The 24,103-nt window shown below is 38.1% G+C and overlaps 1 long non-coding RNA gene across 1 annotated transcript in view; it reads right to left on the bottom strand.

Moving 5' to 3' along the window:
* Positions 1 to 21,622, bottom strand: part of LOC131536215 (uncharacterized) — a 38,982-nt gene extending 17,360 nt beyond the window's left edge. Inside the window, exons 1-2 of the long non-coding RNA XR_009269896.1 lie at positions 20,788 to 21,622; positions 19,080 to 19,186 (exon numbers count right to left, since the gene is read on the bottom strand). This is a non-coding gene — a long non-coding RNA (uncharacterized LOC131536215). The remainder of the gene's footprint in view (positions 1 to 19,079; positions 19,187 to 20,787) is intronic.
* Between the last annotated feature and the right edge of the window lie 2,481 nt (positions 21,623 to 24,103).

Genomic DNA, 24,103 nt, shown 5'->3' with positions numbered 1-24,103 from the left:
TTTTGGTGGTTTCCAGGGTGTTGCTATGCAGTTGTTAAGATATTCTACATTGCTAAGGTGTTTCGGGTAGTTGCCAGGGTGACACTGTACAACTGGAAAGTATTTAACATGTTACTATGTGGTTGCTAGGGAGTTTGGGTGGTTTCCAGGGTGTTGCTATGCAGTTGCTAAGATATTTTACTTGCTGATGTGTTTTGGGTGGTTGCCAGGGTGATGTTGTACAATTGGACAAAATTTAACATGCTACTATGTAGTTGCTAAGGAGTTTTGGTGGTTTCTAGGGTGTTGCTATGGAGTTGTTAAGATATTCCACATTGCTAAGGTGTTTCGGGTAGTTGCCATGGTGACACTGTACAACTGGAAAGTATTTAACATGTTACTATGTGGTTTCTAGGGAGTTTGGGTGGTTTCCAGGGTGTTGCTATGCAGTTGCTAAGACATCTTACATAGCTGAGGTGTTTTGGGTGGTTGCCAGGGTGATTTTGTACAATTGGAGAGTATTTAACATTACTATGGGGTTGCTAGAGAGTTTGGATGGTTTCCAGGGTGTTGCTATGCAACTGCTAAGATTACCTTGGCAAAATCCCCAGGACATTAGAAACGCCGGGTTATTAAAGTAACGTTAACAAGCTTATAAATGTGGGTTTATCAATCCTAGCTTCACCATACACTCGAACTGTGAGTTTTCTCAGCATTCCTCATCATGGACCTGTAGCACAATGACCAGACAATGCTTCACCTGTGCCCTGATCTTAATTAGAAAATGAGAGGGGGAGATGTTTAATACCATTGATAATACAATTGACACCAAAAAAAAAGTCTGCGTTTAAAATTGAGAAAGAAAAGCTTCTAAAATGAACATGTCGCTAGCTTAGCCGCTAGATGCTGAAATAACACATTAGATTAAACTATTTGTGCATATAACTTGATAGGCATATGCTTTTGAATCCCTTGTTTCGTTTGTGTATTGGAGCAGGGGACCAGGCATTAATGATGTGATGGACATCGCTGATTCTACTTGGCAGATCTCGGAGACATCTAGTAAATACTGACATTTTGGGCGACGCGAATGAAAACCGGAAACTGATATCCCGACTTCTGGCGATAGTGGAAGCTCGTCGCTACGCTTGTGCACAGAGTCTACTGTACAGTATCACCCTGACAACTGAATGAAACACCTTAGCAATGTAGAATATCTTAACAACTGTATAGCAACACCCTGGAAACCACCCAAAATCCCTAGCAACCCCATAGTAACGTTAAATACTGTCCAATTGTACAACGTCACCCTGGCAACCACCCAAAACACCTTATAGAATATCTTAGCAACTGCATAGCAACAACCTGGAAGCCACCCAAACTCCTTAGCAACCCCATAGTAACATGTTAAATACTGTCCAATTGTACAGGATTACCCTGGCAACTGCATGAAACACCTTAGCAATGTAGAATATCTTAACAACTGTATAGCAACACCCTGGAAACCACCTGAAACTCAACATCAACCGCATAGTAACATTGAAAACCATGTTAAATGCCTTGCAACTGTATAACACTATCCTGGCAACCACCCAAAACACCCTAGCAACTTAGAATATTTTAGCAACAGCATAGCAACACCCTAAAAACCACCCAACTCCCTAGCAAATACACAGTAACATGTTAAAAACCATGGTAAATACTTTGCAAATGTATGTTGCAACCACCTGCAAAACCTTAGCAAGTAGTGGATAAAATTAAAAGCTTTAAAATTACTTAATTTGGATTCATTTGTAACTATATAATAAAAAATTTGTGATGGAAGCGATGATGATGCTGCTACCAAAATAACACAAAATAAACCCATTTATTTAGGCTTGCACTAACACAGCTCAACCGTGTGAGATTCACAGCCTCAGAGATTGCAGCTTGTTGTTTGTTTTGGATCTTATCAGGCACAGAAGAGCCCTAAGATGAAATAATTCAAAAATATGATTCATCGTGAGTCACAGTGCGATAGATGGCGAGCTCATGTGCAGAGTTTACCGGCAAGAGGAGATGAGACAGGTGTGTCAGACGGACCAGGTGAGCTTCATTCCTCAAACATTATTTATTGCTCTTCGCTCATATCGACTCCTGCAGTGGCATCTGTGTCAGCCGCACATCTAAACACACGCTTACACAAGGCCTGTGGTGAGTCAGCTTGCACCAGCCATGTGCTATCACTGCATGGGTGGATGTGTGTGTGCGTGTTTTCTGGGAGACTCCCAACACGTGTCTCTGTCATTATGGACAAAGCCTGCGATGCTCAGATGGGACTGTAGGCCGCGGCGACACGACACTGCTGCTATTGTTCACATATGAAAACACACACACAATAAACAAGATTCAAGCATCTGGTGACTCGCTTCACATATGTAGCATGTGCGCATGACAGCCACACTGTGTGTCGTGAGCAGCACGGGATTGTGGGTGCACATGTATTGTGAAGTTTTCAAATCTGATTCAGTCTCCTGATCAGTTCTTTCAGTGATTATTTTAGTCATTTAGTGCACCAAGGCTGAATTTATTTGACCAAGAAGACAGTAAAAACAGTGAAATATTATTACAATTTAAAATAGCTGTTTTCTATGTGAATATATTGTAAAATGTAATTTATTGTTGTGATCAAAGCATGTGAATTATCAGCATCATTACTCCAGTCTTCAGTGTCACATGATCCTTCAGAAATCATTGTAATATGCTGATTTGCTGCCCAAGAAACATTTCTGGTTATTATCAGTGTTGAAAACAGTTGTGCTGCTTCATATTTTTGTAGAAACAGTGATGCATTTTATTTTTCAGGATCCACAGATGAATAGAAAGTTCAAAAGAACAGCATTTATTTCAAATGAAAATCTATTGTAACAGTATAAATGTCTTTACTGTCACTTTTGATCAATTGAATGCATATTTTCTGAATAAATGCATTGCTTTCTATCCTCTTTTATTAAATAAAAGTCAACATTCCAACCTGCTGTCCTGAAATTAAGCAAAATAAAAGCCGCAACATAAAACACAGACATAAATAAATTCATTATTTAATAAATAGGTGAGTCCAGACAGGATCACGCCAGTACCTGAAAAACTCACCTCCCTAAATCACTGCATGCACTCTTGACCCTTTAAGGTCAGTTAGATTGGATTATAAATTAAGCCTGCAAACCAAATCTAGCAAAGCTTTTAATTGCTCGCATACACCCGTGTTGATGCTTCCACACCCAAACTAACACACAAACACACTTTAAATAAAGGCCTATTAACACAAATTAGCCTCCAAACAACATATGCTGCTCTAATCTCATAATTATAATGTGCTTTAAGAGCCGCAACAGTGGATTGAGTTGGTGCCAGTGTTACTGACACTTCTGGAAATTACAATTAGCTTTACAAACACACTTTTTTTTTCTTTTTATGTAAAGCAATTAGCTACAGTACAAGCTACTAATACAAAGTAGCTAAATGCATTGAAACTATTTAAATATCAATATCTCTCTTTTAATCAAATGTATTTTCAAGCACAACATTTTTTATTAAAATTAGGGTGACAGCATCAAACTTAAACAGGAACATTTATACTCATTTACTATTTAGAAGAACAGAAATGCAGCATTACATCACTTTTTCAGCAATGGATCCTCTGCAGTGAATGGGTGCCGTCAGAATTAAAAGTCCAAACAGCTGATAAAAACATCACAGTAATCCACAAGTAACTCCAGTCCATCAGTTAATGTCTTGAGAAGTGAAAAGCTGCATGTTTGTAAGCAACAAATCCATCACGAAGACATTTTAACATCAAACTCTTGCTTCCAGCTATAATCTATAATCTATTATCCATAATAAAGCTGCCTCCAGTGAAAAAGTTGTCTAATCTGAATTAGGAGAGAAATCTGCACAGATTTACAAGAGAAAACAGTCCAAAACAGCTCTAAACAAGGATGTAGGTGGATTTTGATGTGAGAGAACAACAGGAGACTTTTTCACTGGAGGGAGCATTAATTTGAATTACGGACTCATTTTGGCCAGAATCAAAGGTTTGAAGTTAAAAACATCTTAATGATGGATTTGTTTCTCACAAACACGCAACTTTTCACTTCACGGGATATTAACTGATGGACTGGGGTCATGTGGATTACTTGTCATTATTGTGATGTTTTTATCAGCTGTTTGGACTCTGATTCTGATTTGGACTATGATCAGACTTTCCAATGCTACATTTGAGAGAGAGGACAGGGAGCATGTCTGAGTATTGTCTGCATGCACAAAGTGACTTCATTTGGTCACTCTGACATGAGTGCTGTCCTGCTCACAGACTTTGGAGCGTCCCGTCGGAAACCGACAGCAGCTCAGTGGGAAATTTTCTAATGACGACTTTGGAAAATCAGGTTCTGTTTCCACACAGAAGAACTTCGGCCTAGAAACTATAAGGAATTCATAAGCATGGCCAGAGTTTCAGCACAAGTGGCCCAGATGATCTGACACTGCACTTTCTGTGCTTCTGCCACTCATGTAGAAATGTGAAATCTATCAGAACCAACCATGTCTTATGATGTTCCCACGGTTTCATGCTCCTGAAAAATCCAAGTAAATCAGACTAGATCTTGATTTTGGCCTGGAATCACTAGTGAAAATCTGCAGGATTCATTATGCATTCAGTACTCTTATATAAACATCAACTTAATATATGCACATTAAAAAAGGCACTCACTGTACTGTCAACTCGTGCTGTCACCATTATCGCCTGCCTGCACTGCTGTTATCCAGCTGTGTTTGTGAGTTTGGACACAGAAGTGCTTGGTCAGGAAAAGCCGCAGCAGAACTCTGACCTACTTGGACACAGAAGCATCAGAAAGAGACAAAGACACGAGAAAAGCTGCTGAGAGCCGCACATCTGCAGCTCAGCCGAGAGCTAAACATCACAGCACATTATTCACAACATTCACACGCGACCAGCTTCTGAAAGGTCCGTAACTGCAGCCATGTGAGCTGAGGCTATAATCAAACACGCTACTTTAAACAGCACTGGCAAGTCTGATTCTTTTAAGGGAGTCAGTTCATTCAGAAAAACAAATGATTCACTTGTTCATGTATTTAGCATTTTGTGGTGCTTCTGTTTGTCATGTCTTCAACTTAATATATAAAGGCTAAACCAAGGTTTTAAGGTTAAAACTGTGTTAGTTCCTACACAGAATGAGAGATTTCAGCAAAATTTCTAATGTTTTATGTAATTTCCTGGACAGGACTTTTAAGTAAGCGAGAAACTAACCCTAGCAACAGTCACTATGGTAAAAACAGTACAGTGTTTTGTGACAGTCTGCAGGCGTCGCACACCTGTGTGTGTAATTACAGACTGCAGTCCAGACCAGGTGACACACACACACACACACACACCTGTGACTTATCAGTACTGCTGTGACCTCTGACTTCTGAGTAAAGGTTCAAACAGAGGTTAATCTGTGTCTCTTTCTATCTGTCTATATCTATCTATCTACAGTCAAACTAAAATTTATTCAGACACCTTCAACATTTCTCACATTATCACAGTTTATTCGCTATAGTTTAGAAAACTGTAATAAAATATGACAATAACTCAGAGTTAAACTGTGTCAGAACAAATTCATCTTGATAATGTCAGATAACTTTGATAGAAAGGCATGTAATGAATTTGGTCAAATAGCTGTCAGCTGTTAAATTTAAGTACACAATAGATAATGCCAATGTAGGTCAACCAATTACCAAGCAATGCTTCACTTTGTTCAGGCTGTGGTGTGAAAAGGTCACATTAGCAATTAAAGAAAAACACTTAAGCAAAACATGGTCAGGTCAAAGTGTCTGAATATTTTTTGGTCTGTCTATCTGTCTGTCTATTTCTATCTTATCTATCTATCTATCTATCTATCTATCTATCTATCTATCTATCTATCTATCTATCTATCTATCTATCTATCTGTCTATTTCTATCTTATCTATCTATCTATCTATCTATCTATCTGTCTGTCTATTTCTATCTTATCTATCTATCTATCTATCTATCTATCTATCTATCTATCTATCTATCTGTCTATCTGTCTGTCTATTTCTATCTTATCTATCTATCTATCTATCTATCTATCTATCTATCTGTCTATCTATCTATTTCTATCTTATCTATCTATCTATCTATCTATCTATCTATCTGTCTGTCTGTCTGTCTGTCTGTCTGTCTATTTCTATCTATCTATCTATCTATCTATCTATCTATCTATCTATCTATCTATCTATCTATCTATCTGTCTGTCTGTCTGTCTGTCTATCTGTCTGTCTGTCTGTCTGTCTGTCTATTTCTATCTGTCTATCTGTCTATCTATCTATCTATCTGTCTGTCTGTCTGTCTGTCTGTCTGTCTGTCTGTCTGTCTGTCTGTCTGTCTATCTATCTGTCTGTCTGTCTGTCTATTTCTATCTATCTATCTATCTATCTATCTATCTATCTATCTATCTGTCTGTCTGTCTATTTCTATCCTATCTATCTATCTATCTATCTATCTATCTATCTATCTGTCTGTCTATCTATCTATCTATCTATCTATCTATCTATCTATCTATCTATCTATCTATCTATCTATCTGTCTGTCTGTCTGTCTATTTCTATCCTATCTATCTATCTATCTATCTATCTATCTATCTATCTATCTATCTATCTATCTATCTATCTATCTATCTATCTATCTGTCTGTCTGTCTGTCTGTTTATTTCTGTCCTATCTATCTATCTATCTATCTATCTATCTGTCTGTCTGTCTGTCTGTCTGTCTGTCTGTCTGTCTGTCTATTTCTATCATATCTATCTATCTATCTATCTATCTATCTATCTATCTATCTGTCTGTCTGTCTGTCTGTCTGTCTATTATTATTATTATCACCATATATGATATATTTCAGTCTATTTTACACTTAAAATGTAATTGTACATCTTTTGTGTCAACAGTTCAAATTCAACTTAAATTCAGGAGATGATTTGGAACTTATTGAAATTAAAAATGCATTCAAATTCTGAATGATACATAACACTTGTTATATTGTGTATTGTATTGTGTTATTATGCATCTTATTGTGATTAGAAAATAAAGCTATACATGACATAACACACATCATTCTGTCAGCCTCAGTTACCTTCACACATCTGCTCAAACAGGCACAGACTAGTACAAATGGCAGGTTAACCTGCTGACCTGATGACTAACCCCAGCTGATATCAGTCACAGACGCTCCAGGTGAACATGAGCTGCTGTGCTTGTGCTGAGCTGTCCTGTACCGTCTCATGTTTGTTCTGTATTTTACTACATTATCTGAGTTCAGACTAGCAGCCGTGTGTCTGTTCTGGGATCAGTTATCTCAGTGTTTACATGAGTCGTCAGATCTCATTGGCTGCTGTCCTGCATCATGGCTCAGAAATGCGGGTGAAATCCCCTAAGTTTCCCTCCTGCTGGACAAGCTCTCTCAGGAGTCAAAAGGATTCAATTAAACCCAGTTAAACAACAGGCTGCCAAACAAACCGACTTCAAACGGAAAGTCCAAGTGTCAGTGTGGGTTATTTATGACAGAGCCACCGTCCCGCCTCTGAAGAGCAACGCTAATTAGATCTGCTGGAATACTTGCGACCCCAGTCACTAAACAGGACTTTATTCAACAAGCAGCTGTGTTCACTGGCAATATAAACACATCTCCTAGACAGATATGAGATTACATGGAGACATTAGTGTAGGTCTCCTGATGTTTTTTTTTTGTTGTTGTTTTCTTTCCAGAGAAAAAAAGAGTTTGTAATCTTCTGTGGTGTTTCAGAAAGGTCTCAAAATGAAATCCAACATTTTTCATGTAATTCGAAAATATATTTTTTTATTTGTTATATATGACCCTGGAGCACAGAACCAGTCATAAGTAGCACGAGTATATGTGTAGCAATAGCCAACAATACATTTTATGGGTCAAAATTATCGATGTTTCTTTTATGCCAAAAATCATAAGGATATTAAGTAAAGATCATGTTCCATTAAGATATTTTGTAAATTTTCTACCATAAATATATCAAAACGTCATTTGTTTTTATTAGTAACATGCATTGCTAAGAACTTCTTTGGACAATTTTAAAGGCTATATTTTCTCAATATTTTGATTTTTTTCAGATTTGTTTTCAAACCAGTCATAAAGGGTACATTTTTTTCCATTGATGTATGGTTTGTTAGGATAGGACAATATTTGGCTGATACACAACTATTTGAAAATCTGGAATCCGAGGGTGCAAAAAAATCCAAATATTGAGAAAATCGCCTTTAAAATTGTCCAAATGAAGTTCTTAGCAATGCATGTTACTAATAAAAACAAATGAAGTTTTGATATATTTATGGTAGGAAATTAACAAAATATCTTCATGAAACATGATCTTTACTTAATGTCCTAAAGATTTTTGGCATAAAAGAAAAATTGATCATTTTGACCCATACAATGTATTGTTGGCTATTGCTACAAATATACCTGTGCTACTTAAGACTGGTTATGTGCTCCAGGGTCACATATATTACACATAATATTATTTTTTCACAGTATAAATTGTTACAAAGTAATTAACTTTTAAATTTTTTGTCTTTATATATGAAAATATATAGCTGCCTTGTAAATGTTAGGATGAGGATGATCATTTTTGTGGGTCCGTGGCATCTAAAAGATTGAAACCCTCTGAAGTGAGCAATGCACACACACACACACACACACACACACCACTATTCTTCACAGTTAACAGCCCCGGACCCCTGCAGCGGCAGAGAGACGAAGGTCCCGCACACAAACACTCGGCCAGCGCGTGACCCCGACGCCTGTCAAAAGAGCTTTTCTCCCTGTGAAGGAGCGAGAGGGAAAAAAAGGAAAACGTTCCGTTTCCCGTAAGGCGGGAAGGGAGGGAGGGAGGGGGGTTTTGGGAAGCTTGGTGAGTCATCAGTTTTTCTGTTTCAAAGCCCGTCTCTCTCTTGCTCTGCCCTGTCATGTTCACAATCGAGGCCAAAACACTTTCTCAGTGGTTCAGTGACTTTCAAACACACGTGTTGTTTTTAATGTGTGTGTTTGTGTGTGATTGTAGGTCCGCACCTGCTCTTGTCTAGTTACTGTAGTAAAGCACTCCACACACTCACACACACATTTGTTAGCACTGTAAGTGCTTCTATATTTAGACGTTTCATAATCTGGGCTGTATCTGATGGAATATGAGCATGTCAGGACAGAGAGAAACTCTAAACAAGTACAGTACATTAACATGGACGTGAGTGCTGACCGTACATACAGATTAGGACATGCGTTTACATACACCTTACATGTTGTATATTGTTGTACATTGTTGTATTATACATGTTGAATAAAACATGTTTCGGTTCTCTGCAAAACGTAAACATCCTATGTAGCTTCTGAAGGGCAGAACTTAATAACAAATAAAAAATTAAGAACAATTTACATATCTTCTTCCTGTCAAAACGTTTTAATGCAGGTCGTAATGCATTGTGTTTCGCAACGTACTTCTCCTTTATGTCTTATTTAAAAAAAAAAAAAAAAAAAAAAGGCAAAATCAGCCAAAAATAAGATTATGCTGTATAATTCAATTTGGTTAAAAATTAAATGAAATTTGACAGAAAGATGAATTAACATAACATGAATAATAATTTAAAAAAAAGCTGATTTAAAAGTAAATTTGATTTAAAGTAAAGCTTGATTAAAAAGTAAATAAATAACAAATTAATTAAAATAAATAATAAAAATGAGACGAAACTACCTTCCTAACTAAATGTGATTAAAATATATAAATCACATTTGATTTATAAACTTAAAAATAAACTTATAAAATAAACTTAAACTTAATATATAAATAAATTACATTTATTGAATTTCTATGATTAAATTTACAGAAAATAAATTAAATTAAAATAAATGTTTTTTTAATTAAAAAAAGATTAACTTAGCTTTCTATGTGATATGTAATTAAAATAATTTAAAAAATCAATTTAGATTTTAATAAATAAATAATTTTGAATAAAAAGTATTAAAATAAATAAAATGTATGTTTTGCAACATACTTAAGTTTTACATGTATGCATTTGGCATGTTTTTTTTTTCCATTATAACTTACACTGAGTTCAAGGTATACAGGTGCTGGTCATATAATTAGAATATCATCAAAAAGTTGATTTATTTCACTAATTCCATTCAAAAAGTGAAACTTGTATATTATATTCATTCATTACACACAGACTGATATATTTCAAATGTTTATTTCTTTTAATTTTGATGATTAGAGCTTATAGCTCATGTAAGTCAAAAATCAGTATCTCAAAATATTAGAATATTTACATTTGAGTTTGAATAAATGACCATCCCTACAGTATAAATTCTGGGTCTCTCTTGTTCTTTGAAACCACAATAATGGGGAAGACTGCTGACTTGGCAATGATCCAGAAGACGAACATTGACGCCCTCCACAAAGAGGGTAAGTCACAGAGGGTCATTACTGAAAGGTGTAGCTGTTTACAGAGTGCTGTATCAAAGCATATTAAATGCAAAGTTGACTGGAAGGAAGAATTTGGGTAGGAAAAGGTGCACAAGCAACAGGAATGACCGCAAGCTTGAGAATACAGTCAAGCAAAGCCGATTCAAACACTTGTGAGAGCTTCACAAGGAGAGAACTGAAGCTGGAGTCAGTGCATCAAGAGTCACCACGCTCAGACGCCTTCAGGAAAAGGGCTACCAAGCCACTTCTGAACCAGAGACAACGCCAGAAGCATCTTAACTGGGCTGTGGAGAAAAATAACTGGACTGTTGCTCAGTGGTCCAAAGTCCTCTTTTCAGATGAAAGTAAATTTTACATTTCATTTGGAAATCAAGGTCCCAGAGTCTGAAGGAAGAGTGGAGAGGCACAGAATCCATGTTGCTTGAAGTCCAGTGTGAAGTTTCCACAGTCAGTGATGATTTGGGCTGCCATGTCATCTGCTGGTGTTGGTCCACTGTGTTTTCTGAAGTCCACAGTCAACGCAGCCATCTACCAGGAAATTTTAGAGCACTTCATGCTTCCTTCTGTTGACAAGCTTTATGGAGATGCTGATTTCATTTTCCAGCAGGACTTGGCACCTGCCCACACTGCCAAAGGTACCAAAAGCTGGTTCAATGACCATAGTGTTACTGTGCTTGATTGGCCAGCAAACTCGCCTGACTTGAACCCCATAGAGAATCTATGGGGTATTGTCAAGAGGAAGATGAGAGACACCAGACCCAACAATGCAGATGAGCTGAAGGCCACTATCAGAGCAACCTGGGCTCTCATAACACCTGAGCAGTGCCACAGACTGATCGACTCCATGCCACGCCGAATTGAGGCAGTAATTCAGGCAAAAGGAGCCCCAACTAAGTATTGAGTGCTGTACATGCTCATACTTTTCATGTTCATACTTTTCAGTTGGCCAAGATTTCTAAAAATCCTTTCTTTGTATTGGTCTTAAGTAATATTCTAATTTTCTGAGATACTGAATTTGGGATTTTCCTTAGTTGTCAGTTATAATCTTCAAAATTAAAAGAAATAAACATTTGAAATATATCAGTCTGTGTGTAATGAATGAATATAATATACAAGTTTCACTTTTTGAATGGAATTAGTGAAATAAATCAACTTTTTGATGATATTCTAATTATATGACCAGCACCTGTATACTATTGAGCTACATTAGCTCTTAGAAATGTAAAAAAAATAAAAACTATAACCATTTAACCTGACACACCAAAAAGGCTGCTGACATTTGTTTTATACCAGAAACTAAAACCTAGAATTTAATGCAAATTCATCAGTTTCAGTAGGGATATTGAAAGACGCTCTGCCAAGTTGATAAAAATGTCAGTTTCAGCCCTGTGCTCTTATAGGTATCTGTTGACCAATGAGATTCACAAACAGACAGGTGTAGTTGTGTTTCAAGAAACTGAATTTGCTGCATTTCTTCTTGATTTCAATCTGACACATTTCTTTCCACACGCTCACACTGAACGTTACACATTCCTGCAAACGCTCCATCAGTGATTTCCTTCATGCGTAGGCACTCTACACATCTTATCTTTGTTGCTGTTGTTTTATTCTCCGCTTCCTCCCAGATGGCTGTGGGAACAGACCCTCTTAAAAAGGCATTTACCGAAAACTAAAAGCCACATGGCCGAGAACGGGAGCCGCTTTCTCTCTGGAGCTGGTCCTATTTCTGTAGCTCACGTCTGCTGAAACCATCAAAGCCTCATTATTTCTCTCTTTTATGGCATATTTGCGGCTGGTGTTGTTGTGTAACAAATTCGGTCAGCGTGCAAACCGCACAATCCACAAGCGCCAATTAGAGAGCCGCTTATCACGTGTGCTTTATGAGGTCAGAGCCCACACGCGACCCACCCAGCACTCAGACTGAAGCCGCGTTGTGCTCGGGTCACCGCGGGTGACGGACACACTGGACACGCGCAAACATCAACTCGTGATTCATCCTGATCATGTGCTAAACGCTGGTGCTCAAAGAGCTGAGCTGAGTGATTTGTGAAGCATCAGAGCAAACTGAACTGCAGCAGAACAGAAACATACTGCATGAAATTGAACTGGACAGAGGGATGGATGGACAAATGGACGCACAGATGAACGATGGATGAATTGATGGACATATGGATGGATGGATGGGTGGATGATGGTTAGATGGACAGATGAATGATGAATGGATGATGGGCAGATGGACAAATTCACTAGGTCCCCCCATATGGTTCTGGGATTTTTGCTCACAGTTCTTGTGATCATTTTGACCCCACGGGGTGAGATCTTGCGTGGAGCCCCAGATCAAGGGAGATTATCAGTGGTCTTGCATGTCTTCCATTGTCTAATAATTGCTCCCACAGTTGATTTCTTCACACCAAGCTGCTTACCTATTGCAGATTCAGTCTTCCCAGCCTGGTGCAGGTCTACAATTTTGTTTCTGGTGTCCTTTGACAGCTCTTTGGTCTTGGCCATGGTGGAGTTTGGAGTTGGACTGTTTGAGGTTGTGGACAGGTGTCTTTTATACTGATAACGACTTCAAACAGATGCCATTAATACAGGTAACGAGTGGAGGACAGAGGAGCCTCTTAAAGAAGAAGTTACAGGTCTGTGAGAGCCAGAAATCTTGCTTGTTTGTAGGTGACCAAATACTTATTTTACAGAGGAATTTACCAATTAATTCTTTAAAAATCCTACAATGTGATTTTCTGGATTTTTTCCCCCTCATTTTGTCTCTCATAGTTGAGGTATACCTATGATGAAAATTACAGGCCTCTCTCATCATCTTAAGTGGGAGAACTTGCACAATTGGTGGCTGACTAAATACTTTTTTGCCCCACTGTAGATAGATGGATGGACAGAACGATAGACAGACAGAAGGGAAGACATCATGCTGTTGATCAGCACAGTCACAGCTCGATGGGACAAAAACACCAACTTTTATCACTTGTCAATTCATGTTGCAAATGAGAGGCATCAACACAAGCCCCGTCCAGCTATTGGCTGTCAGACAGACGCGAGCGTTTATTCCTCTGTTGTGCCCGTAATCATCTAAACACCATCTCTGAATTCAAACCACAACACATCCTGAGCTAATGACGGAAACCAGGCAGCTTTATAGCCATTCCAGTAAAATAAATTCAAAAGCAGCCAAAAGCGCAGCACACATTACAGTAATCTGTTCCGTTAACTGCAGGAGGAACAGTGCCACAGTTATTTATTGAAAAACTAAATGCACAGCTGCAACCGACACACACACACTCAAATGCACAAAAATACACACACAACATCCTCTGGTGTGGTGAGGTTTTCCTACAGTGTGCCTGAGTGAGTCATGGACGAGTGTGCCTTACATTTCCACTCCCTGAGCGAGATGTTCTTCATTACAGACGCACTGCAGCTGCTCTATACAATACAATCAGAGATCTGCTCAAATGGAATATTTGTGTGTGTAATTGACTTCAGATTTCTATTGATCCACATGGGGGAGAAGAAAACGAACACACACACACACACTTGTCCGTTTCCCAGAATGATCCAGCACCGCTGAATCTCAGCTGTCTGAAAACCACCGTTCATCCATCTGTTTTCACTTTCCCATTATGACTCTTTTCTCTACTTTCTCTTTTGTTTTTACTTTAGATGATTGTTCAGGGACGCAAAATTGTTTGCCTGAGAAAGACACCAATCACAGTCCTAAATTTACCTCTGAAAGCTGATTGGTTGATGGGACTGTTGATTTCGGATTTGGGTAAATCTTAGCTACCAAAATTTGTTCTAAGAGTGTTTTGCCAACGTCCCATTAAGTTATAAAAATGCTATTTCTCAAAATGCTCAAAACATCCAGTTTTTCATCCAGTTTTTTTAAATGCGACGTTAAAAGATACATTTTCTCTTGGTAATGCAAATGTTAACGGAACGTTCCATTTGCAAACATTACAGAAACATTTGCTTAAAACCTCAAAAAGCTCACTGAGACAATACAGATGGTCATGAACATACTGTACGTGTGTCACGGTGCGCACACAGCAGGGAGGAACGAGGAGACGTGGATAACTCAAATAACAGTCTTTAATGAATCCAAACAAGGCAGGGCAAGACAAGGCAAGGTTAACACAGACAGGAACACCGGGGAATAACAAGTAAACCAGACCAACACTACCTGAACAGACAGGACTATAAATACACAGGATAATCAAAGATAATTACTAAAACACAGCTGGACAAGAATTAACTAATAATCACACTTAACAAGGCAGGAACATATGACACACACAACAGAAGACTGACAACATGATACGTTTTCATGCAATTATTCTGGCAGGATCATTTTATTTAGGAAAATATCTCACATTCACTGATGCGACACACTCATGCACAATTTTATATCTGATCTTAAACGCAAGTGTCCTCATGTTTTGCTGCAAACAGCAATCGCGAGTAAATTTTCTGTCATCTTTGCAGGACTGTGATATGACATTTACATTTACATTTAGTCATTTTGCAGACGCTTTTATCCAAAGCGACTTACAATTTGGGGAATACATAAAGCGATTCATCTTGAAGAGGCAATCCGACAAACGAAGTGCTTGTAACACCAAGTCTCAGGCATTGTTTAAATAAGTACAAGCTAGCAAGGGAAGGAATAAATAAGGAGAAAGAGTTTAGGGTGAAGTCAAGTAGTGTCGAAAGAGATGAGTTTTCAGCTGTTGCTTGAAGATTGACAGGGATCCAGTACTCCGAATATGGGTGGGAAGATCATTCCACCAGCCAGGAATGGTGAACGAGAATGTTCTGGAGAGTGATTTTGAGCCTCTTTGTGATGGTACCACGAGGCGTCGCTCACTAGCAGATCTCAGACTTCTGGAGGGGATGTAGATTCTTAATAGTGAGTGCATGTAGGCGGGTGCTGAGCCTGTGGTTGTTCTATAAGCAAGCATCAGTGTCTTGAACTTGATGCGAGCTGTGACTGGTAGCCAATGCAATGAGATAAAGAGAGGTGTAACATGGGCTCTTTTGGGTTCCTTGAAGACCAGTCGTGCTGCCGCATTCTGAATCATTTGTAGAGGTTTGACTGTGTTTGATGGAAGTCCAGCCAGAAGAGCATTGCAGTAGTCCAGCCTAGAAATGACAAGGGCCTGGACAAGAAGTTGTGCAGCATGCTCCGTCAGAAAGGGCCTGATCTGAATAGTGTACAAAGTAACACATCTGTAGCAATAGTGTGAAAGTGAATAGCACATAACAGGCAAAATACCGGTATCAACGTAGTTATCTATTGGTAAAATATGTGTCACATGACTAAACATGTGTCATAGTTTTTGAAAAGCCTGTTTTCACAGTCCACACTTCAATGCGAATGCGAACATTCCATTAACGTTACTATATGGCTACGTTCATACTGTCAGTTTTTGGGATTGAAAGCTGCATTTTCTTTACAGGTGTGAGTCTCGAAATGTCCCGTTCACACAGCAACTTACAAAACCATCTCTGGAAAACTGACTGGATCTGAAACTTTCAGATGACACACAGCTCATTTCTCCGTCACTGTAAAGTTACTGAGTTCGGTTACAGAATGTGGTCGTCACACTTTTAAATAACCAAACTGTGTGTAAACGTAACCGTATTAAGGACTCAAATACAGGACTGACAACCGTATTTTGCTGCTGTGTGAACGTGGCCTATATTGTTCGTAACTTGAGGAGAGCTTTGCCAGAATGTCAGCCAAAGCTCTGATAATGTTCCCTTTAACCTAGGATCATGTTAAACATGGTTACATGATTACATGGTTACATTTTTAGTAGCCTACCATGTAGAAAGTGACTCGACTTTATTCAGTTTAACTACTCGCTATCAACAGTGCACATTAGCAGAATATTATACCTCAGACACTGCTCATTACAACAATATACCTCAATCAAAGGTCTATGTATATATGCCTAGAAATAAAATATTTATAAATTTTACCTCACAAATGTAATGGGACTTGCACTGTAAACAGCTTAGTGAATCAGAATTGTTATGTCGCTCACTTGGAGTGCAGAACGTGCCTCGCTGATTATAACAGGAGAGTTGTAGATTTTTTTGTAGATTGACTGAAATCTGAATTAAGAGAAAATTCAGTTTGCAGTAACCCCCTCGGGCCCCTCTCAGAACCCCAAACACACCGTCCGTGGTTGTTTGTGGAGCAAAACTCTCTCTCTCTCTCTCTCTTTCTTTCTTTCTTTCTCCGGAGGACAGATTGCTGAAGTGACCACAGCAGCGATGCTCTTACATGACTCACGGATCTGAATCACACGTGCTGCGGTCGACTCACAAAGACACAGAAGCCTCGGATAAACACCGCGTTTGACAGATGGAGACACATGCCGAAACACCCGCACACACTCACACGCTCCGCTTGAAACAGAACGACATCAAACCGGCGCAAAAACCGGAGCGCCATTTATCTCCGCTTTGATTGACGGGAGCGTTTACGCGGGAAGGAGGTTCAGGCGCGCGTAAGAGGAAAGGAATTCAGTTCACAGCCCGCGAAAATTACAAACACTTAACACCCCTGTGTCTGTCTATCATGAAAGGAAGAGTCCTAATCTGATCCTCATTCACATTCCTGATTTATTACCAGTTTTCTGGACACAAGATCAAACACGTCTCAATAGCCTATCTGGTTAAATAACACCTAAAGCATTAAAATAAACATCATAATGTAGGCTATCCCACAATTCCTCCTCCATCACAACGGACAGCTTTACTTTCCATTCTTTAGGCTATGTGCAAAGGCAACTTTAATATTGGAAAACATAGCCTAACTAATGTCATCATAATTCATCTTACATAAAACACTAGAAATCTGTGGTATGCACTCGGTTAACTGTGTTTGTGTTTGACACAAAGAGATTCTATGTGGTCTCGCCATCAAAGAGGTCTGACCTGCTTTCACGGTGGTCCAGTAGGACAATGTGTGTGCTTAAATTTTTACCATAGTGGTGAGTAAGAAGCAAAGGAAACCCCCACAGTATTGAATAGACACACACATAGGCCTACACATTAGACTTTCCTACACAAATACACATAGTTTGTTCCAGGATCTTATCGTCTATCACTAGTTCTGTGAAATTCGCTATTCAGAAGTTCCAAATACACATAATCTAATAGATTTGGTTCTATTGCATTAAACAAATGAGCAAATCAGCATATTAGAACGATTTCTGAAGGATTATGTGACACTGAAAAATGGAGGAATGACTGCTGAAAATTCAGCTTTGCATATTTTTATAAATTGTGCGATATATCCACATAGAAAATAGTTATTTAAAATTATAATAATGTTTCACAACATGTTTGTGTTTCATCATGCTAATCAAAATATTGTTTGTTTGTGATATTAAAGTGTTTTGTTGGTATTAAATTATAGAAGTCTCTGAACTCTGTTTTTAAACGCAAAGTAATTAAAAAGTGAAAAATGCCAGATCACTTTAAAACATGATTACAACTTATTAGAAATACATGAACTATAACTGGGTCAAAACGTATTAATTTACATCCGTTCCGTCCATCTGAGATGGAAAGATGGTGCTGTCAAATCCTCTGGCCAGCTCAACATGAGTAAACACACAATACGACATCTACTTCCCTTAACTGCCTCCTGTGTGGAAACTTAAGTGTGTGTCTGTATGTGATATTTTTTTCCATCTTCTCCTCCATATGAATCTTTAAGATGTTTCCTCTGATGATAATTGGCCAATTGGGAGGCCCAGAGAAGCTATGATGTAATTTCCTATGGTTTGAGAGGAGGATTAAGCAACATCGAGCTTCATTGACGTACGATTTGAACTGTGTGACTGCTGTTTCTCAAAACCTTGAGTGTGTGTGTACGTGTCTGGTTGGGTGTATGCATGTGTGTATGTGTGAACGTGTGTGAAGTGTAGTCTTGTGGAGGGGTGTTAGTTCCTAATTCCACTTTTACCACTGAAATTTTTCCATGTTGTCTGTCAGAAATGTTCCATTGCTCCAGTCCACTATGAATAACTCATTGTTTCTGCAAATGTCACGAATAAATAACAGACAGATAGATAGACAGGTAGAATCATAGATAGACAGACAGAACGACAGATGTATAGACAGACAGATAGGCAGACAGATAGATAGATAGAGAGAGAACGATAGATAGAGAGATAGAGAGATAGACAGATAGATAGATAGATAGAGAGAGAGAGAGAGAGAGAGAGAGAGAACGATAGATAGATAGATAGATAGATAGATAGATAGATAGATAGATAGATAGATAGATAGATAGATCTATAAAGGTCTAGTTGCCAGGGTTTGGATTATGTTGTCACACCTTGCGTCATTCTATCTATTCCCAGCTACAGACGCAGGTATACACACACACACACACACACACACACACATGGCCTTTTTCCCTCGCTGTCAGAATTTAATTAGATCTCTCCAGCTCGGCTTCATTCCCTCGATCTATTTTTTCCTTCATTTGTTCTCCTTCCTTACCTCACAATCTCTCCCACGCTCCGCAGCCTGTTTCCCTGGCAACAGCTGCTTCCTGTTTGTCCGTCTGGTCTGTCTTTCCAGGAGACCGAGCTGCTAATGTAGACACACTGATGGAGAGAGAGCGAGCCATAGGAAAGAAAAATCACAAAGAAGATCTCTTTAATATCTCAGTTTTTTCTCTAAGACACAAAAGCCAGAGATCTCAATATGAACTCAAACATTTCTCATCCAATGATTAGAGGTGCTCTCAACATTCATTTTAATTTATAGCTCTAAACTCTTACTGGATGATGACTAGTGAAATTTGGGCCTGTTTTATTTCTCATGAAAGCTAAAGATAATACTAAAATACAATCCCGGGCTATAAAACAGCAATTGATCAAATGCCTTCAAAAAAATCAGTATTTCTATGTGTTGATTTTTTAATTAATTAAATAAAAAAAAAGTGCTGTTAGGTTAGCAAAATGCTAAATCAATACTGGCTATTAACAAAGTTTCATTCATTAGAAATCTTTCCCGCTATGTATATGTGTGTCAGTTGTAATGGAGGAGCTTTGCAACATGTCAATCATAAGGGAAGAGTGTGGGCACTAGACTCAGGTGTCAATCATTACAGAAAGGCATGGCCACTGACCTCAAGTGTCAATCATAAGAGAGGTGTGGCCACTGACCTCAAGTGTCAATCATAAGAGAGGTGTGGCCACTGACCTCAAGTGTCAATCATAAGAGAGGTGTGGCCACTGACCTCAAGTGTCAATCATAAGAGAGGTGTGGCCACTGACCTCAAGTGTCAATCATAAGAGAGGTGGGGCCACTCGCCTCAGGTGTCAATCGTTATGGAAAGGCATGGCCATTGGCCACTAACCTCAGGTGTCAATCATAAGAGAGGTGTGGCCACTAGCCTCAGGTGTCAATCGTTACAGAAAGGCGTGGCCACTAACCTCACACCGTGTCTACACTAGATGCAACAGTTGTTGCGGTGCGGTGTCTACACTGGATGCGACAAAGCAACCACTATAAATCATTTGAACTTTGTGTCAGTACGCCATTGTGTCAGAACAAGGCAGCAGTTTACTGTCTGGGATCCAGTTTAGACAGCATCACTGATTATAATGGGTTCTGTAGTATTTTGTCGTGTTGTGTCGCACCGTGTGCGGTGTAGACACAGTGTCAGGTGTCAATCAAAACACAAGGGTGTGGCCACTATAGCCTCAGATGTCAATCATAACGGAAAAGTGTGGCCGCTGGTTCAGGTGTCAATCAAAACAGTGGGGGGTGGCCACTGGCTACAAATGTCAATCATAATGGAGGGGTGTGGCCACTAGGTTCAGATTTTCTTAGCAGCACAGCAGATCAAAATCTCATTCCTGTGAGATGTGAGCAGTGATATTAACGCTATCAGATCACATTCCAACAACCTTCAAACAGAGCGGAGGATAAAAGAGCGATGAAGTGGGAGAGAAAGTGGAGTGTGTGTGTGGTTGGGAGTACAGTCTTCAAAGCAAACAAAATATGTAAGCTGATTCTTGAGAAACCACATCAAATGACATGAGTGTGTGAGCGTGTATCGTGCCCAACAGTAACTGCAGGTGGACTGAGTGAGCGAACGAGCGAGAGAGCAGGCGGCTCGTACCGACCCACTGGGTCCAGGTGGACCATTAAAACAAGAACACACACACAGCTTGAGTAAGTGATGTTACACACGCACACAGAGGAGTGGAGCGCCGCGGGCCCACTGACGTTTCCTCCGCCTGCTTCAGATGGACATCAAACACACGCATGTTGTGTTTCTGGCTCACAGGATGCCAAAAAAAGAAGAAGAAGAAGAGTGTGTAAGAAAAGGTAGAAATGAATATGCATGAAAGGAAATAAACATGCAAGCAGAGTCTAAAATGAACACTCAACAAGTTCCAAATGCGATTAAACAGTGGTAAGTAAATAAAACAGCTGGATGGAAACATTAACACACTCGGCTTACATTCATTAGTGAGAATAATCTAGCCTTTCCTGATGTGAGTTACAGTAAGTGAGAGATTCAACTCAAAAACGTACAAGCCAGCTATTAAAAATACATTTGTCATGATGACTTACTGGAAATCTACTGATATTGAAACAAACATGTATTGTAAATAGCACTATACAGATAAACATGACCCGATTTACGTTTCTTTTTTTACTTTAAATCATGTGTTTCAAGGACATTTTTCTCTAGAACTGACCATCAGTGTTGTTTTACTGTTATTTATATAGTATTTATTTTATTGAGAATTTGCTTATTTTCACTTTTCAATTGAATATTATAAATTATATTATATATGATGTTGTCCTTTTGTCATCTTTATTATATTTTGTAGAATTTTTTATCTAAATTTTTGATTTATTTAAACTTAATTTCAATTACCGAAAACTTTTAACCCTCTGATGCATGAATTATTAAATCACAAAGTAATATTTTTTTTTACATGTTTCTTTTTACTTTTAAACAAGTGAAAAATCATGCCAATTATTTTTTTTTTGTCAATATATTATATTTTGAGTGAATTACATACATCAATCAAATGTATAAAAAGTAAATCAATAGAACTTAATGGGTAGTTTTAAAAAACCCGTCTTTAAAATATTTACTACGTGAAAATGGTATGAATACACATAAGAACATTCAATAACAACAAGCTATGTCATGACGGCACAGAAATGTAAAGTGTAACAAACAAAACGTAAGAGTGTGTGTCTATGGACCAGGGGTGTGTGGGGCAGTGTGTGGTGGGCTATTCATACATGCGTGAGCACAAATACAAACACACACCCTCCCACCACACACTCGAACACAATCTTGCACACATATCTGCACTCATACAGTATACAGGTGCATCTCAATAAATTAGAATGTCGTGGAAAAGTTCATTTATTTCAGTAATTCAACTCAAATTGTGAAACTCGTGTATTAAATAAATTCAGTGCACACAGACTGAAGTAGTTTAAGTCTTTGGTTCTTTTAATTGTGATGATTTTGGCTCACATTTAACAAAAACCCACCAATTCACTACAAGCTGAAATGATAAATATAATAAATAAATGATACAATCTGAAGACTATTTAATATTTCTGTTCAATATAACCATTCAAGTTTAAATTATATCATAATTTTAATAAAACATACAAATAAGGCACAACCTATATATAGGCCCATAGGCAGAATTATACCCTTTGGTGCATGACGTCTACTGCAGTGGACAGGTATATTTTCTGTCACGGAAAAAAATGTACAAGAAAAATATTGTTAAAATCTGGATGAAACTATTTCTGACATCCTATTTAACTGAAAAATATTTTTTGTACCTGTCTGGTTTTCTGAGAATAAAATTATTTAACACTTATTGCCGAGGTACACGGTGCATCCCCTTTTCTCGCCGCCATTTTGAATATATTATGCAATATCTGAAAACCAAAAAAATAGATAAAAAGACAACAATTAAATGGAATCGTAGACAACACTTTGGGGGTTCGCCAGGTGGTGATTGGGACATGATGCTACATCTTAAATGGTTCAAAATGGCTTCCAAATAGCTGTCCACTGTAGTGACCACGATGCGTCAGAGGGTAGTTTGATTTTGGTAACAATAACAACACCGGTGGCGACAAATAGATATTTCTCAAAATTGTGAGGAACTGAAATGAGTTTCTGTGAGATGTAGCTTCACAAAGACACTGAAAAATGCTAATTTTAGTATTATTTATATTGTATTTATTCACTTTTTTATTAGCTTTTATTTTTTATATTTTCAATTTAATTTTTAAGTGTTTTTTTTTCAGTAATTTTGTTACATTTTTGTATTTTTTATTAGTTTTTTAAAATAATATTTCCATTTATATCTACTTCAAATTTAGTTCGAACAATTTTAGTACTTCAACTTAACTTATTTTCAAAATGTTTAGTTTTTTGATCTAATATTATTTCTTTTATTTCAGCTTGATTTTAATTAACAATATATATATATATATATATATTAGTGTTGGGCCGTTATCGGCGTTAACGTGCTGCGTTAACGTGAGACTCTTATCGGGCGATAAAAAAAATATCGCCGTTAATCTATTCTCAAAGTTGGGTTGGGAGCTGGGTCTATACTACGCAAGCTATGATGACTTTCACCTTGATATTTTAGCCGGATGTATACCTAGCAGAATTGCACTGTAGGGGCGAGAACGAGTCTTGAACCTGTGTGTATGCGTGCTAACATGGATGCAGCTATGAAGCCGCCGGGTTTGCTTCAGGGGAAATTTATTTTTAAGAAGCTTCCCAATGGAAATCGGCAAGTCATTTCTGTCTCTACGTTACATGGTCGCGCTCTCTGTATCGCGCGCACAGCGGAGTTCCGCCCCGGTTCGCACACACACACACACACACACAGAAACAACGAACGCACACACAAGTGAGCACACTCCCACCCTATTTGTAAATATTAAGCCGCAAAACGTCTATTTAAATATGACTTCTGTGTGTCTCTGTGTTAATGTATGGCGCAGACGCGCGGGTTTGTTCACTACTCATACAGAAGACCGCGTGAGGCTTGCGGCGATATTAACGTCTGTCGTCTCACTAAATGAGGACATAAATACATGAACAACATCTCCAGAACTGCTCTGAGAGTCACTTCATGAGCATTCGAGCGTTTCATTTGAGAAAAACTATCCTCACGGCAACCCGTCAAAATAAAAGTTCGGTTTCACTTGAAGACATTGGGCAGAACGTAATAGGCTACTACTACTAAAACTATTAAAACCTTATCTTTAAGGAATAATCATACAATGTCTTCAATGTTATTATCAATATTAAATTCTTGATGACTGCTAGTTGTTTACTTATCTACTTGGCAGAATTCAAATGAGCCATTTTAATCTAGATTAATCTAGATTAATTCCAAGATTACAGTGAGATTAATCTAGATTAAAAAAATTAATCTATGCCCACCACTAATATATATATATATATATATATATATATATATATATATATTTGAATATTT

This window comes from Onychostoma macrolepis, chromosome 03, assembly GCF_012432095.1.
Source record: "Onychostoma macrolepis isolate SWU-2019 chromosome 03, ASM1243209v1, whole genome shotgun sequence".
Classification (NCBI taxonomy): Eukaryota; Metazoa; Chordata; class Actinopteri; order Cypriniformes; family Cyprinidae; genus Onychostoma; species Onychostoma macrolepis.
The sequence above is the reverse complement of the archived record's forward strand: the minus strand, read 5'-3'. Positions and strand labels throughout refer to the sequence as shown.